Source organism: Vombatus ursinus, unplaced genomic scaffold, assembly GCF_900497805.2.
Source record: "Vombatus ursinus unplaced genomic scaffold, bare-nosed wombat genome assembly UNPS02000577.1, whole genome shotgun sequence".
NCBI lineage: Eukaryota > Metazoa > Chordata > Mammalia > Diprotodontia > Vombatidae > Vombatus > Vombatus ursinus.
Genome location: NW_020940355.1, coordinates 14,161,542 through 14,182,158, shown reverse-complemented (window position 1 = coordinate 14,182,158; position 20,617 = coordinate 14,161,542). Strand labels below are relative to the sequence as shown.

The 20,617-nt window shown below is 37.3% G+C and overlaps 1 long non-coding RNA gene across 1 annotated transcript in view; it reads right to left on the bottom strand.

The window, feature by feature from the left end:
* Positions 1-431: 431 nt before the first annotated feature.
* LOC114026675 overlaps positions 432-20,617 on the bottom strand; it is a 64,185-nt gene continuing 43,999 nt past the window's right edge. Inside the window, exon 3 of the long non-coding RNA XR_003567144.1 lies at positions 432-510. This is a non-coding gene — a long non-coding RNA (uncharacterized LOC114026675). The remainder of the gene's footprint in view (positions 511-20,617) is intronic.

Sequence of the window (20,617 nt, the reverse complement as noted above, 5' to 3'; positions counted from 1 at the left end):
CAAATATTATCTCACTTGATCTTCACAATAAACTTTATAAGGTAGGTGCTATTATTATCTCCATTTTACAGATAAGGAAACTGAGGCAAACAGATTAAGTGACTTGCTAAGGAGTCTCACAGCTAGTATGTGTCTGATGTAGGCTCTGAACTCAGGTCTTCCAGACTCCAAAGTCTAGCGCTCTTAACCATTGTATAATCTAGCAAGTCACTTAATTTCCCAATGTTCTAGGCAACTATACTATAAGTTGCAGAGTAGGTGTCAACTTTCATTGATAGAGGTAGTTTCCTCATCTAGAATTCCATATATTAGTGAAACCACAGGTGCAGTCTATATCCTTAGCCATTGGGAAATTAACAATGATGCAGCATAGTATTAAAGGCAGTGTAGTACACTGGAAAGAATACTTACTCTGGAATTAGAAGCCTGGCATCAAATCCTATCTCTGATATTTCTTTGCTGTGTGACTTTGGGCAAGTCATTCATCCTCCTCGGGTCTCAGTTTCACATCTGCAAGATAAAAGAGTTCTGAGCCTATGATCCTATGAAGCAACCAATACCATGAAGATCTACCAAAAGAAAGGATTTCAGCTTCATTAATTAGTGTTTATTAGACATGCTTATGACACATACTAGCTGTGTGACCCTGAGGAAGTCACTTAACCCTGTTTACCTCAGTTTCCTCATCTATAAAATGAGCTGGAGAAGGAAATGGCAAACCACTCCAGTATCTTTGCCAAGAAAACCCCAAATGGGTCATGAAGAGTCAGACATGACCAAAACAACTGAACAACAACAAACAGACAAAATGTTCTGAGGTTGAAACAATATGGTGATGATATGACTTTGGAAGTTCTTAAAAAGACTAAATAAATGCATATATGGCAATTGAACACAGCATACATAAAAAATCTATTCAAGTATAAAGTACCATCTGATTCTGAAAATGTGTTTAGCACAGTTCCTGGCATGTACTAGGTAGCACCTGCTCCCCACCAAAGCTTCAGATGCCCAGATTCAATTCAGTTCCATTTACCAAATCTATATTCAGTAGCTTCTAAGTGAAAAGTACTGTGATGGTCACTGGAAATACAAAGGAAAACCAATCAAATAAACGAACAGCACAGTCCTTGCCCTCAAGATTACATTCTAAGGACTACCCATAAAGAAATCAGTAACACTATCTAGCAAGGGGTTAGCTGGGCATAAATCCTCCTGGGATTTGTAGTTCTTCCCAGTTCGAGAAGAGAGCTTAGATTAGCGCTCCAAGAGGGGGGTGAGGAAGAGCCCTAGGGAGAGCTTTAAGACTCTTTGGCATAATGAGAAAAGAAGGGAGAAGTGGCAGTTGTCCCACAGCAGTAGCAGACAGGCACCTGCTACATCTGCAGTTTCCACCTTCAAGATCATGAGAGATGATTTCTAACATGCTGGAAGATGTTAGTCCCTCCAGTAGCAAAAGTACTGAAGAAACAAACCATCCAAGAGCTGTTAGTCCCTACTCCACTCCTGCCTTACTTCTGTTTAATTGCTTTTTTCGCTTCCTATATGTCTGCCAGACTTAGTATTATTTCATATAAACAACTATGTTCAACCTGATCCTTATGCTGCTGGGTATCCCTTTGTTTGCAGCATGAAGTCACAAGCCACACAGGAGACAGAGACTGACCTTTGCAAGTCCAAGATTAAGAATTCCACCCCCAGTCTTTTTTTGTTGTTGTTGTGTTTTGTTTTGTTTTGTTTGGGGTGGATAGACACAAGTCATTTCATATCTTATGCTTCTCTAACTTGGGACTTAGACATAAGCCGTTTCATAGCTATGCTTCTCTAACTGGGGACATAGATGTGAATTGTTTCATAATTATTCTTCCAACAGAATTATTGCCAATGCAGGCCATACTTTATAAATCTGCCATATAAACATGAGCCAATGTTAGAAGTCTGATGCAACACCATCCCAGACCAAATGTGAAGAAGGATATAGGGCCATTCAAAGTTAATACACTATTAACATACTTTGAAAAGGGGATAGTAGTCTATGAATAACTCTTATGATCCCTGATCAGGGGAAACAATAAAGATATTGTTAATAGATCTTTTGTAAAATGAGTCAACACTTGAGTTGCTTTTGAATGACTTCTTAAATATTCAGCAAGGACCTTTCTGCAAAGGCTTAAGAAAGACCCAGAAAGGCAACAGAAAGAGTTTCTAACTGGGCAGGGATTTGTTTTTCCTACTTATCTCAAAGGATGTTAAGTCACTTTATAGTTTTGAATGGCTCGGGAAGTTTCCTTAGCTTTGAGCTGGTAAGTGAGTCTATTTGTAAATTGCAAATACTCCTGACCCCAAGGATAAGCTATAATAGGTATGTCATTGGTTTGAGTATAAGTCAAATACTTCCCATCTTTTACAATTGTTTTTTTCTAAACAGTAACCATCTGAGAGGGAGTAGAGGCTAGTAGATGAAGGGCAGGTCAGCCTTGAAATTACAAACGTTTGGGCTTAAATCCCATTTCTGACACACAATAGTTGTGTCACCATGGACAAGTCACTGGACTTCTCAGTGCCCTTGGCAACTTTCTAAGACTACAAATTGCAGCTAATTTCTTCATCTGTGGAGGTGATGAGACATCATTCCACATCAGGAATTCCTTCTTCGGGTGAAATTACAAAAACGAACCAAAATCAACAAAAAAAGTAATCATTTTTTTAATAATGAAAACAAAATAATATAAAGAAATGGTACAATAAAAAAAGCTTTATCTCAAAAGTAATTAGCATTTGCTTTTAAAAAATGTATATTAAGTTTGAATGAATAAATTAATGAATTAAAAGGCATTTACTATGATGCTAAGCACCAGTGATACCAATAGAAAAAGTGCTCTCAAGGACCTCAAACTCTAATTGTGGGAGACAACACATGAAAGAAAATTTAGCTGCAGAGCAATTGGAAAGGACTGGAAGGCCCAAGGGTATTGTGGTGGGAGTAGATGGCAAGGCCAAGACAAGGCTATGGCAACAGATCAGATGGCAGAGCTAAGGGTCTGCAGAGTATAGAGTCTGACAATTGGCAAGACCTGGTGGCCTTCCATCTGACTAAAAGGAACAGAGTTGGTGATTTCCACATCCAAGGTATATGAGTAGTCAAGCAGCTCAGATCCATCAGGGATGGGAGGAGTCAAAGGGGAAAGGCAAGATGGTACTATGCCCTTCATGGTAGCTTATTTTCCTGCTCCCAGCTGACCTGAAGGTTCTCTGAAGGTCAGGGATCAGGGCAAGGGATGAGGAGGTAAGAGTACCCCTGTTAGCAACAGGTCTTTCTGCTGCCTAGCAGTACCAGATGGCTTCTTTTCTCATTTCCATATGCTTTGTAGGTCTTTTTTGAATTCTCTTGCTTTTATTTATTTTTAAACATAGTCATAATCAACATGCACATTTTTTTGATTTTGCTTTCTTCAGTCTGCCTTGCTTTTCCTGTTTCTTTGTATATTTATATGTATAAATTTTACTGGCCAATAATTTTCCATTATAATGATATATCATAACTTTTTCATGCACTCTCCAATCAGATGCTACATTTAGAGTGGGGTTTTTGCTATTAGAAATAAAATTTCTATAAATATTTCTGTATTAATAATTCTCTTTTCATCCCTAGTTTATAATCCTAGTGGTAGAATCAGTAGGACAAAGGGCATAATCAGTTTTCTAACTTATGGTGTATTGCCATATTGCTTTCCAAAATGTTGTACCAATTTACCCACTTCAACAGCACAGCAAAAGCATATTTATTTCTCTATACTTCACATATGAATTTTATCATTTTCAACTATCTTTGACAATTTAATTGAACACATCTTTCTGCCCCCTTAGTAGTATAATGGAGGATGAGGTCTTGGATTTATATTTTGAATGACAGGAGGGATATTAACTCAGAAATGGTGTGCAGTGATGTAAAGGTGTTGAAATGGGTCAAATAGCAGCAAAAATTGGAGAGTGAATAGAAGAGCCAAGTTTGGGGTGGAGAGAGTGAGTACTGAAGTAACAGAGGTAAAGGAAGATAGCTATGCTATGGAAGATTAGCGGAAGATGTCTCCTGACTTTCCCGGATTCTTTCAACTCCCTGCTAAAATTACACCTTCTACAAGTAGTCTTTTTCAAGCCCCCTCAATACTAGTGCCTTCCTTCTGTAGTTATTTCTAATTTATCCTGCATATATCTTGTTTGTACTCAGTCATTTGCTTGTTTATCTCCCCCATTAGACTGTGAGCTCCTTGAGAAAAAGGGCAGGATATGTTTGTTTGTTTGTTTTGCCTGTCTTTATATCTCTAGCACTTAGCACAGTGCCTGGCACAAGGCAAGCTTAATAAATGCTTGTTGGCTTCATTTGACTTGGAAACCTTTGGAGACCAAGGTAACAATTTTCATGTTGGTGTGGCAGCCAAGAGGGAAATCATTGGAGGATATTGGGAGTAGGGATTGTTTCATGTATTTGTAATTGTATCTCCAGTGCCTAGCACAGTGCCTGGCATATAGACAGTAGTTAATAACTACTTGTTGATTGATGTATTGATTTGGAAGAAGAAAATTACAAAAAGACTTTGAAAGGATATTTTTTTAATGTAACATACATATTCGTCCTATTATTGGACAGATTTGATTATAGAGAGTTTGAAAATAGCAACAATTATCCTTACATTTCCTCTATCCCCATGTTTCACCTCCATTGTGGCAGTTCTGGTCAAATCAATAGACAGTCTACGAAGAGAAGAGCCATATAGACTGCTACATGGAGGGACTGAGGAGTGAAATATAAGACCCCTCAAATATACATCTGCTATTTTATATGGCAGAACAGAAAGATCTGTGCACCTGAAAGACTCGAAGAGTGAAGTTCACTGAGAAAGATGTCGGTGGTAGAACTCAATGTTATGAAATTGTTGCTTCAGTTACTTATTTCAGGAACCCAGCTGCTGTCAGCATTCTTTTGTACTAAAATAACCAACAGGTGGGTGACCTGACCCTAGAAAACATCACATCCTAAATGGGGTAGAGAAAAGGTGTTAATTACAACACAGAATTCCAGAGAGTCCCCAATAAACCACTTCTTTCTGCCACTTTCCTGGGCTTAAGGCACTAGGCACAGGACCATATTATTCCATGTGTAAATCAGCTTCAATTTATGGATTCCATTATTAGGAAAACTACCAGCACAGGCCTTTAATAGATTAATCAGTTAATTAAGAGAAGAAAAAAAAGATCCATTTAGCTGAATCCACTTAGAAGAAAGAATGTGGCTTTAGAACTCATCAGAGATAGTGGCTTAGAACATAAGGGTCAAACATGCAGCTGTTGTGTAGCCCACAGTAGTCCTGATTGTGGCCCAAACCAGATTAAAATATAGTTCCCATCTGCTTTTAATGTATTGATGAAGTCATAAAAAAGACATATGGCCCACAGGGATCCTTATGTTGTATGATTTAGTGAGCCCTGTTTCCATTTGACACCACTGGTTTAGAAGACTCTTCCTTGTTGGTTACAGATCAACTTAGTTCATTCATTTAACTTTCCCTGAACTGTTGTTCCCTTTAAAGTACTTAAGTAGATGCTGCCATATTCCTATGACATTCTCACAAAACAGACTAATGCACAGCCAGGTTCCTTTAAGAGTAATAGGCATTATTTGAAAAAATAATAAGTGAAAGTTGTGGCTTTTTTAAGGACACCATTACCTTAAGTCCATCAATCAATCATGAAATCAATCAACCAATATACATTGATCACCGCGAGGCAAGAGTAGGCCAAGACTGGAGCTCAGAATTGTCTGACTCAGTGACTTTTGCTTCTGCCACTGGGCATACCATCTCTTCAGATAAGTGTTTGGCCCTGGCCCCACTTCAACTAAAGACATTTCAAACTTGGCACAGTAATATATCACTGACCTTGATGTCTCAGCATAAAGGCAAATGCATTTCTTGCAGACTGATGACATTCAAATTCTAAAGAAAGTGAACTGAGTTTTCAAAAAATGAAAAATCATGCAGGTAGAGGAATTATCTCAGTCTAGCTGGATCTCCAGTTTTCCTGCTGTGGCATTTTCTCTTTTGCTGTATACTGGATGAAAGAGCTAACATTTTGATTTGGCTTTTAGGGACTGAATTTCAAAATGATCAATTCAGAACTTTTATGCACTACTTTATTCTCAACAAATCTAGAAGCACTTTTTCCTTTAACTCTTTAAAAATTGCTTAAATCTTATTAAACTCATGGTAGACAATGGACTTCATATTCAAGTGTCAATATCTTTAAAACATCTAGCGCATAATGGGCTATACAAATTGTGAGCTGAAATGGACTTCAGCAGCAATCTAGTCTAACCCAAAATGAATCGCTACTGTAAAATACCTAACAAGTGATTTATCTTGCCTCTGCTCAAATTCTCATCACTTACCAACATGTTCCACAGAGCTTTCAGGAGAAGAAAGAGCAATTATCTGTTATTTTTTGAGCCTTCTGCATCAGATTACTGCTAAATTTATAGGTGCAAGGTCAATCAGTTGCAAAGAAATATTTTCCCTGGAAAGAGCATGGGCAATACACTTTTGCCTTCAGGACAATATTGGAAGAGAGCCATGACTTGGGCCTTACAAAGAGGGTTAATCTAAACATTTGGATAAAGCATTTTGACACCCATTTTTAATGCCAGAAGTGATCTGATCTCTTGTATGCCAACTTTTTTTAAGGACCCTTTTGTTTTTTGTTCTCTTGTGAGCTTAGATGTAGGCTCTAGTTAAAGGGGCTTTAGATGTCCTCTAGTTAACAATGCTTCTTAAACTGTGGGTCTTGACCCCATATGCTTCTTAAACTGTGGGTCATGGGGTGGTGAAAAATTTGGCAACAATTAAAGGTTTCTGAACGTGCAACAACCAAAAATTAATTTAAAATCAAACGTGTAATGAATCCGAGTTGTTTCTGGCAGTGCTTGCCCATGTTGCATGGAACAACTTCACTGCAGTCTAGGTTCTGAACACAAAACATGTACACTTTGCATTGAGCATGCCTTCAGGCCATGCAACACCAATGAAAAACAAAAAGGGGTCAAGAGTGGAAAAAGTTTAAGAAGCCCTGCAGTCTAGTAAACTCAACCACATCATTTTAGAGATAAGGAAATTAAGGCCCAGGGGGGATGGTAGGTTGTCATGTGGAAGAGAGATTAGACTTAGTCTGTTTGGTTCCAAAAAGCAGAACTTAGAGTTATGGATAGACATTGCAAGGAGGAAAACATCTTTAATGTTAGGGGAAAAGTAGTTTGATGTGAGGGTGGGGAAATTTAGCTATTAGAGCTGCCCCAAAATAGAAAGGGTTGCCTCAGTACCTCAAGAAGTGATGGGCTCCCATTCATTGGAGGTCTTCAAGCAGAATTTGGATAACCACTCACCAGGTACATAATAGTAGAGGTCCCTTTTGGTGTATGAGTCGGACTTGTTGGCCATTGAAGTCTCTTACAACTCCTAGGTTTTGTGATTCTCCAACTTACCTAAGATCATGTAGAAGTAAGAAGAGGGGTACTGAGATTTTTGTCAGTGATCAATTTGAGGCATATGTCTAACAGTAGGATCTCTGGGTCAAAGGGTATGGACATTTTCTTTTCTTTTCTTATTAAATAGTATTTTGTTTTTTCTAATTACATGTAAAGACACATTTTAACATTCATTTGAAAATTTTGAGTTCTAATTTTCTCCCTCCCTCCTTCTCTTCCCTCTCCCCTCCATAACATAGTAAACAATTTGATATAAGTTACATATGTGTAAAACATATTTTCATATCGGTCCTGTTGAGAAAGAAGAAACAGACCAAAAGGGAAAAAAGCCATGAAAAAAATTAAGTGAAAATAGTATACTTTGATCTGCATTCAGACTTCAACAGGTCTTTCTCTGGATCTGAATGGTAATTTTTCTCACGAGACCTTTAGAATTGTTTTGGATCATTGTGTTGCTGGGAATAGCTAAGTCATTCATAGATGATCATTGTACAATGTTTCTATTAGTATGTATAATGTTCTCCTGGTTCTGCTCATTTCACTTTGCATCAGTTCATGTAAGTCTTTCCAGGTTTTTTCTGAAATCTGCCTGCTCCTCATTTCTTATAGTACAATAATATTCCATTACAATCATATACCATAACTTGTTCAGTCATTCCCCAATTCATGGACATCCCTTCAATTTCAAATTCTTTGCCACCACAAAAAGAGGTTCTACAAATATTTTTGTACAAGTAGGTCCTTCCCCCCACTTTTTAAAATCTCTTTGGGATTCAGACCTAGTAGTGATATTGCTGAATCAAAGGGTATGCATAGTTTGATTGCTCTTTGGGCATAGTTTCAAATTGCTCTCCAGAATGGCTGGATCAGTTCACAACTCCACCAATAGTGCATTAGTGTCACAATTTTCCCACATCCCCTCCAACATTTATCTTTTTTCTTTTCTGTTATATTAGCCAATCTTATAGGTATGAGATGGTAGCTCAGTGTTGTTTTAATTTGCATTTCTCTAACAGTAGTGATTTAGAGTGTTTTTTCATATAACTATAGATAGAAAGCTTTGATTTCTTCATCTGAAAACTCATATCTTTTGACTTTATCAACTGAGGAATGGCTTGCATTCTTATAAGTTTGACTCAGTTCTCTATATATTTGAGAAATGAGGCCTTTGTCGGAGACACTTGCTATAAAAATTGTTTCCCAGCTTTCTCTCTTCCTTCTAATCTTAGTTGCATTGGTTTTGTATGTGAACAATTTTTTTTTAATTTGATATAATCAGAATTACCCATTTTACATTTTGTAATGCTCTCTATCTCTTGTTTGGTTATAAATTCTTCCCTTCTCCAAGATCTGACAGGTAAAACTATGCATTGCTCTTTTAATTTGCTCATGGTGTCATCCTTTATGTCTAAATCATGTACCATTTTGACTTTCTCTTGGTATACAGCATGAGATATTGATCTATACCTAGTTTCTGCCAGCATATAGACATTTTAATACTTTATATACTTTGCACTCAATGCCAATTCTATGTATGGAATACAGCAGACACAAATATGAGGAACTTGAAGGAAAGTGAAATGCCTTCCTGCCCTCAATATCTCCCCACTGACCTGCTACAGTGCTTGAGACTCCTACCAGTAAGGAAGTAAGGAAGTAATTCTTTTGGGTTAAGGCACTGACAAAAAGAAAGGCTCCATAAACACCAAAATATTTAGAGCAATGCTTTTTGTGGAAAAGAAGAACTAGAAACAAAGTAGATACCCATTACTTGGGGATATGGCTAAACAAATTGTAGCATGTTAATGGAATATTATTGCAATGTACAGAAATATCATTGCAATATAAGAAATTACAAATATGATGAATACAGAAAATCACGAACTGATGCAGAGTGAAATCAGGAGAGCCAGGGAAATACTATATCCAATGATTCCAACAATGTAAATGGACAGAACAACAACAAAACAAACAAAAATTAACATTGAGATATGATGAAAAATAAGCTTGAATCCAAAAAAGATATATGAGAAGACTACCTTTCCCCGTTCCTTTACAGAGGTGGGAGAAGCTACAGATAATGTTAGATTTTTTTTGACACATTGTAAAATTTTGCTGATTTTTCCCCTTTTTAAAAAAATTCTTTGTTATAAGGAATGGCATTCTGGGAAGGGAAAGGGGACAATTACAGAGGGAAATCTAAATTATGTAAAAACGAAATTTATCAATAAAAAATCTATTAAAAATACTATGTCTAGAAAAAGTCAGGTACAGACAGTTCCCAATAAAATGCAAATATGTTACTTGGGACTGTGGTGAATTAAAGTATTAATAAATGAGTATAGATAAGTTTTTTATATGCATACGATAGACAAGTTTCAAGGGAGACGGGGCAATCAGGAAAGACTTGAACCATAGGACACTATGGTGGGAGTATACAGGGAAAAGAGGGAGATTGGCAGGAGATAGCCTTTGAGCAGTAGATGTACACATGGAGGTACTCTGATAGGAAATATACACAAATACCAAAGACAAATGTTACCTTCTTCACAATTCTGCCTAAGGTTAGCCCTGCTCCTTACCACTTCACTTAGAGAGGAAATTTTCCCTATCATATCTCATGAACGCATAACACACACACACATATTCACAAACCATGGCAACACAATGATATTATCTTATATGGGATCATGGAAATACAGATTTAGAGCTGGAAGAGGCCTTAGAGAACATCTGGTCCAAACCCCTCATTTCACATATAAGAAAACTGAGGCTGAAAAAGATTAAGTAAATCACTCATGGTCATACAACTGTAATGCTATTAACTTTGTAAAGTCTGTCTCCTTCAATTTCTTTTGGTCTTTTTAATATTCCCACAATATAAAAATAAAAAGTGGAATTCTGTCCAGTTGAAGAAATTGAAGCTTGTCTAAAGTAATATATTTGTTTCAGAGTCCAGAATAAAATCTGTATCTCCTGATTCCCAGTCCCACACTCTGTGGACTAGATCACATCCCCTCAATATAGGTCCAGCTCCCCCCATTTCTAAGGCATAGGGTTTAGACTTGTAAAATATTATGTTTGCTGTAGGAAGGTGTTTTTCTTTCTTTTTTAAAGAAAGTTTTCATGATTAAAGCAAAGAAAGTTTTAATGGCAAGGGATGGGAAGGGGAAAGGTGATGAAGAAGGAATATGATAATCTTATAAACCCTTCCAAAATCTAAACAGGTTTTCTAGTCTACCTGGTATTATATCCTACACACAGTCTCATCTGAACAACAGCCTTCCAACCCATAAGCCAATAGGAGAAAACTGAGGAGGAAGAGGAAGAAATTGCTTCATCTATTTCGTGAACCAAATCTCGTTTCTGACCTCACTCCAGTAACCACACAGTTTATCATTGCTACCTAGCAAGAAACATTGCCTGCATATAAGGACAAAATAGCCCAAGTGTGATGTCAAAAACTGAGATTGTTGCTAGTGTTTTATTAGAATGCCAGGAGACGTATTTGTTCCTGTTTGTCAGCTCTGGCCTCCATGGTGGTGACATGTTTGTACAGCCGCCATCATTTTATCTAAACAAGCTGTTACTTCCCAATGCTACGTCCTGTCCTGAAGCAAAGACAGAGAATAGATGAAAGGTTTTACAAAGGGATAGCAAATGGCCAGAGTTAGAAAAGGCATTTCCTCAAAGATTATTTTTCAAGATCAAAATCTTAAGTCCATCTTAAAAGAAATGCCTATGAATTTAATTCCTTTTTCTTTGTTCTTAGTTATAATTTCTCTCCAACTGCACTTGTTCTCCCACTCTTCCTTTTTCCTTCATTTACTGATAACAATTTGCACTTTTATAGCTTTTTTCGTCTAGTATTTCATAAGGCATTTTATAAGTCTCATTGATGGAGCTGCACAGCAGTAGCTCTGACACACCAGGAGGGTTATTAGAGAGCCTTAATCCAGCGGTGCATGTGGGGCCATACAGAAGGCATAGCTAGTGTGGATTTGGCTATAGGCTTAACATAGGATCATAGTTGGCATCTAGAAGAGAAATTTGGGGAGAGCAGCGTGGCATAGAGGATAATACACTGAACTTGGAATTAGGAAGACCTGGGTTCAGCCTAAAGTGGTCACTACTCCCCCATATTCATTTTCTGCTCTTGTTAGAGTATAAACTCCTTGAGGGCAAGGATTAGCTCTCTTTTGGGTTTGTATCCCTAGTGCTTAGCACAGTGCTGGGCAAATAGTAAGAATTCAATAAATGCTTTTTTGTTCACACACATACCTTTAATTCATTTATTCAACACCTGGGTTTAAGTAAATCCCATTTCTCTTTCTTAATACTTATGAGACTTCAGGGCAACAATGAGTCAATTCAAGTCTTTAAACCTAAGTTTCTTCATCTGTAAAGTAAAAAAGTTGGATTAGGTGACCTCAGAGGGACCTTTCCAACTCAAAATCTTATGGCCTTCTGAAAAATATGAATAATGTAAATATTTTATCAGTTATATACAATAGAATTTGACATTGATTTTGAACTTTGTTTTTAGTTATTTGAGTTCTAATTACATACAAATTTTAATATGACTCTTAAATCCTGGAAGACTAGAAAGAATGATGCATTTGAAGAATGCTGTTTGGTGTTTGCCATGCCTAGTGGCTTCTGACTTTCTTTTTGAAGTAAGCATTAATGATGTATATATGTATGAATTCAGTGTGGTCTAGAAACTTTTGGTATCTTTCTTTAATCCTGAAGCATATTTTTCATATTTTTTTGCCTTTTTCCTCTAGTCCCATCTTTGCTTTGAAGTCACCATCTATTCGGATAGACATTGATTTAGTTTGGAGGATTTTATCAAGCTATTTGCAGAATTTCTTGACTTCCTCATCCTCTGCAACAGATATTAACCAATAAACTACAATTAATTTCATGGATAGTCTTTTTGCTTAGGTTCATCATGAAGAATGCAAGAAGAGATAATTAAGTATCCTACGAAATGATATTGTCTTTGGATGAATGATGAAAGCAATTCTGCCTACTTTATTTCAACTGATCAATCAAAAAGCATTTGTTAAATATTTCTTAAGTTCCAGGCACTGTGCTAAGCATTGAGGATATAAATAACAAGCAAAAACAGCCCCGGCCCTTAAGGAGGTTACATTCTAATTGGAGAGATGACATATGTAAATCAGCATTGTTTAGATGTTTTCAGTCCTGTCTGACTCTTTGTGTCCCCATTTGGGGTTTTCTTTGCAAAGATACTGGAGTGGTTTGCCATTTAATTTTCCAGCTCCTTTTATAGATGAGGAAACTGAGGTAAACTGGGTTAAGTGACTTGACTGAGGTCACATAGCGAGTGTCTGAGGCTGGATTTGAACTCGGATCTTCCTGACTCCAGCCTTGGCACTCTATCAACTGCACCATCTGGCTGTCTTATATAAATTAGTACATACAAAATAAATACAGAGTAGTAGATGGAAGGTGGCCTTAGATGGGAAGGTGATAGTGACCTTGAGGACCAAGAAAGGCCTCCTGTAGTAGGTAGCACTTGATTTGAGTCAGAGAGGAAAACAAAGATTCTAAGAATCAGAGGAGAAGAAACACATCATTCTAGGCACCTGGGACATACTGTGTGAGGGCATGCAGACAGGAGATAGAGGTATGTGAGGGACAGCCAGTAAACCAGTATAGTTAGACCATAGAGCACATGAAAGGGAATAACGTTTAAGAAGACTGGGGAAGGAGACAGGTTGTGAAGCTCTTTAAATGTCAAACAGAGGAATTATATTTCATCCTAGAAGCAATGGGGAACCACTGGAGTTTATTGAATGTGTTGTACATGTAGTCAGACCTACTTTTTAAGACAAAACACCTTGGTACCTGTGTGGGAGATATTGGAGTGAGGAGTTTTAAGAAACAATGAATACAACATTCAGTTAAGAATTATACAAACTGATGCAGAATAAAATAAGCATAACCAGGAAAACAATATACTCAATGACTGTAACAGTATAAATGGAAAGAACAGCAACAACAAAATTGAACACTGTATTATTCTAATGACCAAGCTTAGTCCCAATGAAGAGTTAAAAAAAAATGCATCTCCCCCATTCATTGTAAATGAAGGGGACTGTGGGAGTGGAATATTGCATATAGTGTCAAACATTGACTAAGTGGCAAATCTTTGTTACATGGGATGGATTGCTGGACATGAGGGTGGGGTTGTATTTGGACATAAATATGATATAAAACAAGATATCAACAAAAGTAGGATAAAAATTTTAAAATAAATAGAATAGTTATGGAGGGATAAGAGGTTTTCTTTTTTTGGCAGGAAGAGACAAAGTTCATTTTGGACATCTGAGCATGAGATGCTTATAAGACATCCTGTTGGAAATGTCAAATGAGCTATTGGTTTTCTGAGAAAGGTATTCTTCAGAAGCAAGACTAAGACCAGACATATGAATCACAGAGCTTATAGTTGAATCCACAATTGCCAATGAGATCACCAAGACAGAGAGTGTAGATAGAGAAGGGAAGAGGGCTCAAGACAGAAGCATAGGTACACTCATCCATAGGAAGTGGGAAAAGTTTGATGATCTGGTAAAGAATGCTGAAAAAATCAGTCCAGATAGGTAGGAGTAAGACAGGGATAGAACTATGTCATGAAATTCCAAGAATTAGGACATGTCTAGGAGGAGAAAGGAGCCAATAGTGTCAAATGTGGCAGAAAGTTAGGATAAGCACTGAGAAAAATCCATAGGATTTGTAAGGTAATAATAGATTATTGGGAAGCTTGAAAAGAATAGTTTTATTTGAAAGAAAAGGTCATGTCAATTGGACCAAACCAGCCTCTAACCCGTGGATGACTGGAGCTGAACAGAGCAAGCGAGAGACAAGAGGGTCAGGAATCAAACAAAAGTTTAATTTCAAAGTGAGGGAAATGGTCTGCAAGCAAGGAGGCAGATTAGATATGTGTGCTGGGACCCTGCCCCTAGTGGGGGGACCTACTTCAGTGTGGTTGAACTTTGATTTATATATTTGTGGCTAGTCAAAGAGTCAAACAGTATAATGTAGCAACAATAGTGAGGCACAACAGCAACAGTGAAGCAAGGCTGTCTGGTGACAAAAGGTCCATTCATATCAGGGCTTGATGTCTCAACCTGCTAGTACTTGGCCCCAGCTCAGGGACCATCAGTTCCATTAGATAAGCACAAAGGATTGTTGCTATGCCAAGCTTAGGGCACAGCTTGCTTGCTGAGCCTTAGTTCTAGAAAATAGGGTACCTCCTCATAGTATTTTGACATTCAGAAGCCAGATTTCAAAGGGTTGAGAAGTGTGTATGTGAAGTAAGAACATGGAGGTAACTAAGGCAACTAATGGAGATAATCCCCCCCCAACTCTGCCCCAAACCCCATCCCCAAAAGTTTGGCTGTGAAAGGTAGGAGAGATATAAGACAATAACTTGAAGGGAAGGAAGGATCAAGTAAAAGGGTCTTTTGGTTGTTGTTTTTATTTTTATTTTATTTCTTTAAGAATGAAGGCTATCTGAGCAAGTGTGATGTTCTCATCTTGTAGTTGTAAACAATAGGGAAGGAGCCAGTGGATAAGGAAAGACTGAAAATAAGGGAGATGGAGGAGATGATTCGAGGGTCAGGCTCCTGGAGGAGACAGGATGATATGGAATCATGTATAGAGATAAATATAATAAAATGTAGAGTATAATGGGGGCAGTGTGATTAGGGAAGGCTTCATGTGGTAGTACCTGAGCTGGACCTTGAAGGAAAATTGAGATTCTGAAAGAAAAGTAGAGAGGGGTTCTTTCATTTACCTATTGTTGTAACAGTTTTATATTGGTTGAATTTTTCTAGAAAATGGTAACAGTCAGTATCGATATCTTTACCTTTATCCATTTCACATTTTTCAATGTCACAACTTATTTAAACAGGTCAGGTAAGAACTGCCATAATCATGTGCCTCCCTTCCTTATATTTTCTGCTAGTTTAATGTTTACTTTGACCTTTGCTCTGACCTAGGAATGACCTGCTGTACAGAGACAGCACATTTCCAAATGACTGCGTTCCTGAGACAGTCTATTAATATTAGTTTTAACTGCTATTACTCTCAATGTGCAGTCCTGGTCTAATGACTAGCAAGTTGACACAGTTGGAAGAAATGAACCATAACTATAACAACATTCTTCTTATAAATGTAACCAGAATCCAGAAGTCATTGGCTAAATAGATGATAAGGTCCTGTGGAAAATGCCCTGAGGTAAAGTAAGTGCTTAAGGGGGAAAAAAAAACTCAGAAGATATTATCAGGTACAAAGCATTTGTTGAGCTCAAGGCATGAAATTATCATAGACTGACTCTCTCATGGGATTTTATGAGCCTGGACTCAAGGGCAGTCTGTCAATACGGATACAAATACAAGAAGTATCCCGAGGGGAACACAAGCAAAATTCACCCTGACAGATGACTTCCTGGGATTAGTAATCTACCAAAAGAATCCACCAACACACACTGAAGGGAAAACGTTAAAGGACCCCAGACCACTATAAGAACAATTTTTCTGCAATGAAAGTTCTCACTTGTTCCCTCCTTTCTTGACACTCAGTCCCTATGAATCCACGGAATTATGGGCCAGTATAAGGGTCAAACACTAGCTGTCATTGATGCTCATTGCCAAGGTACACTGGCTAACTGCTCTTTCCCCTAGGACTGGAATTACTGATGTATTTCCCCATAAGGGAGGAGCACCCACTCCGTACCTGACCTCAAGGGTCAGCAAGGCTGATTTGCATGTTGTACTAACAACTGAAGAACAGTTTCTACACTTTCCCAAAAAAAATGAAGAAGCTGGCAGGATTGATTTCATCATGGTGAAAAAGAAATATTATTTCATGGGACACTTGGTTATTTTGTCTTCAAGTGCTCTCGGTAAGTGTAAGCAAACAACCAGAGTCCATTTAAGATGATAATAATAGCTACTGACTATCATTTATATAGCGCTTTAAGGTTTGCAAAGCACTTTCTAAAACATTATCTCATTTTATCCTCATATCAATAACACTAGGAGATAGGTAATATTATTATCCTCATTTTAGATATGAGGAAACTGAGGCAGACAAAGGTCAAGTGACTTGCCCAGGGTTACCTGGCTAGTAAGTGTGTGAGGCTGAAATTTGAACTTGAGTTTCCTGGTCCAGCTTTCTACCTACTGTATCACCTTGGAGCCCCACAGTTTATTTCAATTGTACTTGCGCTCTCTCTCTCTCTTTTTCCATTTCCTTATCTTTCTCTTTATCTATCCATCTCTCTCTTCTATCATATATCTATCTTTCCATCTTCTAGAAGGAGCTAGCCAGTGTTCTTAAAACCAAACCCAGTAATACATTGATACTTGACAGCTTCAATTGGGAAGCAGATATTAGTGAAAATGATTAAAATTATTTAGCTAACTGTGGCACAGGCTTAAAATGTGAAGAAGAAAAAAACCAAGGACTTATCAAGTATTCAGAAGCTTCACACCTTTATATTAGACATTCTTCAAAAAAAAAGTATCAGAAATTGCTAAATAGATTAAGTGCTAAGTTGTATAATAAAAAGAAAACTTATTATGTCTTAAGAAATATTATTTTTAGGTCAGTGTCTAAAAAGTACCTCTGTAATATAAGAGATTTGGGAAGGAGAGGGGACACTGTGAAATGATGGAAAGATTATCAGATTTGGCTTTGGAAGACTTGAGTTTGAACCTTGGTTCTGCCACTTACAACTTGTATAACTTGGGACAAGTTATCTAACCTCTCTGGATCTCAGTTTCCTCATCTGTAAAATGAAGAAGTTGGATTAGGTGACCCCTAAGGTCCCAGCTCTAAATCATATGATTGCATAATGTAAAAAGCTATGGTTACTAGGTCTTTAACTAGATTTTTATACAGAACCTTTCATTAACAGTGTACAGAGGTCTACTCAAGTATACTTAGAATCATAGGATGTCAGAGTTGGAAGAGAACTTACAGGCCATTTCACTGACAGGTTATTTACTCTCTGAACCTCAGTTTCCTCATCTGAAAAGGGGAGAAATAATGCTTGCATTGTCTCCTGCACAGAGATATCATTAGTAATATACTTTGTAGACTGCTATCTAAAGAGCAGTTCTCAGTTTCATGATCATCATCATTACGAAGAGAAATAAGTCCCTTACTTTCTTCTATTTCATTGGAGCTAGGTCAGAATGGGAAAGTAGAATGAGGAGAAGGTCCAATTTCCATCATTGGTTGGTCTCAAAATTATAGAAAACTCTGAACAAGAGAAAAAAAATTACATATAATCTCTTGAACCTTGCCATGGTAGGGCTTGGTATAAATTCCCAAGGAGAAGCAGTTTCCAATCTCCCAGCTTAAATATTACTTTTAAAGACACAAACCATCTCCAAGCAAAATATTTGACATCTCTTCACAGATGCACTCATCTTTGTTTTTCATCCTCAGCAAGATAAAAGATCTCAGAATTCCCCAAGACACTCCTTTAAAAAAAGAGTTTTAAAAATCACATTTGTCTCCTTTGCGTTTTATGCAGGCTGGCAGGCACTGAGGGTATGTTCCCTCAAGAAGCTCAAAGGCAATCTCCTGACATGCCTCCCTCCAGCATCCAGGAACACTTATCTGATCATCCGTCAAACAATGCCACAAACACACAGAAATAAGGGGTCCTGATGGCCTAAAAGGCCAAGTGCAAAGTCATAGTTTGGGGGATGTGGCAGAATTGTTGCCACTTAAAAATTGTCCTTCATGTGCTAAACCTTCATTCCCGAACTAGGCCTTCATCTTACATTCCCCCAAACCAAAGGAGGAGAGATTAGCTAAGGTTTTTTTTCCCCTAGTGGATGAAAAGTCCTTTTATAGGCAATTCAGTACAATTAAACATTCCAATGCCAAAAATCCAGATGCATTTTGGGAAATTTTTCTGTTTTGCACAACTTGATAATTTTTTCATTTACCTTTCCTAAAGTCTTCTTAAGATTATTTTTCAGGATGAAAGCTTGGCCCACAAAGTGAATTTATCTAAACAGAAATGTGCAGCATAAATTGTTTAATATATTCCAAGATTTGGTGTCTCTCTTTTTTTAAGACAGCCACTCAGCAAAAAATAGATTTTAAGGAATGCCAAGTAGAGTATCCTGCTGACTGAGTCATCTTTACAAATAGTCATTCTATTTTCAAAAGAAGAATATATTTTTAATCATGTTTGAGCTGTATGTAGCATGAAAGCCTGCACATAGAGATTAATTACCATGTTTGCACTGTTAGTAACACAGGGTCAAGATTAATAATCTGTTTGGCAAATGTGTTTCTCATGGCGCACACAAGATTTCATTCTACTATATTCCACATTACTATCTGACAGTCCCTAAGGTTCACTATGTATTTGTAAGAAGCTTCTTCACTCCTTTCCAGAAATTGGAATGTTTGTGCTTCAATTCAAAACTTCAAAGACTCCTTTGTGCAAAAAATGGAAGCTGTTTTAGCAGACTTGTGGCATATTTTCCATAATCATCTTACAGGAAAATGTTTTGTGCCCAATTCTTACTATGAATCTAAGGTGTGCGTCCCAACCACATTCTGTATTTAGCTCTGTTCAGTAAAGAGTACCTCCCTCATTAGGTAGACTTTTGTACCATTAGCCAGCCTTTAGCTAGAAACCAAAGTAGCATCAGTTTCTAATTTCCACATGTATCATTCCTACACAGGGTTCATTTGTGATTCAGGTATGGATTGGACTAGTTGGCTGCTACGGTCCTTCCAACTTGGAGAGTCTATGAACACATGTAAAGAGCACAGAACATTAAACTAGGAGTAAAAGAACCTGGGATATATATATTTCTCAAGAATTAAATAGGGTGGAACCATAAAGGGAACCAAGCACCATTCATGACTTCTAATGGAGAAAAGAAACCAGGAAATGTGTGTACTCAGATGACGCACTGGAAAAGGAATCTGGTATCTTCTTTAAAAATATATCTATTACTAGTATTCCTGGATATACCACTGAATCATCAAATGACCCCAGGGGAATTCTTTAACTTAGAAATATTACATAACATCAATTTTCTCCAGTCTACTGGGAGCACATGGCCCCACTTTTATGAATGCTGTTTTTGGGCTCCTTTTCAAAATACTTTATTATTTATTAGTTATTAATTTCCAATCCATTCCTACAGCTCCTGAATAGTATTAGAAGTAGAATGGGTCAGGTTATGTTTTAAGGTGGGGGAGGGAACCAAAATCTTTGTACATTATGGGCCTCTACCGAACCCACTTCTAATCTTTGCCACCTATAGGCAGACCCTCTTGAGTCTAGGAACACATGTATTGAAGGATACATTCCAGTATAATAATAGATTTCCCTATGACTTTATTCATTTGGAAAAGTAGTCATACCATGTCATGTAGATTAACTTACAAATATTTTTTAGAGCCAGAATTCCCCACCAATGAATCTATTAGCTAGACACCTGTATGAGAGGAAATGTAAATGCTCTCAAATTCATGATTAATGAATACAAACAAAAGAAGATAGATTCAAGTATGTTATTGATTGTTAAATAGCAGAGAGTGACCAGCTTTTCTGCATTTCATCTCAATTAAAATACAAAAACAAAAAAACAGCATAACTGAGAAAGAAACTGCTAATGATGGAGGTTTGTTAAACATTGGAGTGGATTACTAAATTTCTTTCACTAAAGGGCTAGGGAGTGCAATGTACAGAATTCTAGGCCTAGAGTCAGAAATATCTGGATTCATATCCATCCTCAGGTACTTACCCTAGTGTAAGTGCCCTAGTCATTCTGAGGAAGTCACTTAACCTCTGTGTATCTCAGTTTCCTCAGGGAATTAAAAATAGCACCTCCCTCCCAGGGTTGTTCTGAGGATCAAATGAGATAATATTTTCAAAGCACTTGGAAAACATTAAAGTGCTATATGAATACTCATTATTATTAAAAAGAGGATAAATTTTCATCTTCTCTAGTATTGATTAAACTAGTTCAATAAACAGCAGGAAAATGCATTAGATAATTTTCC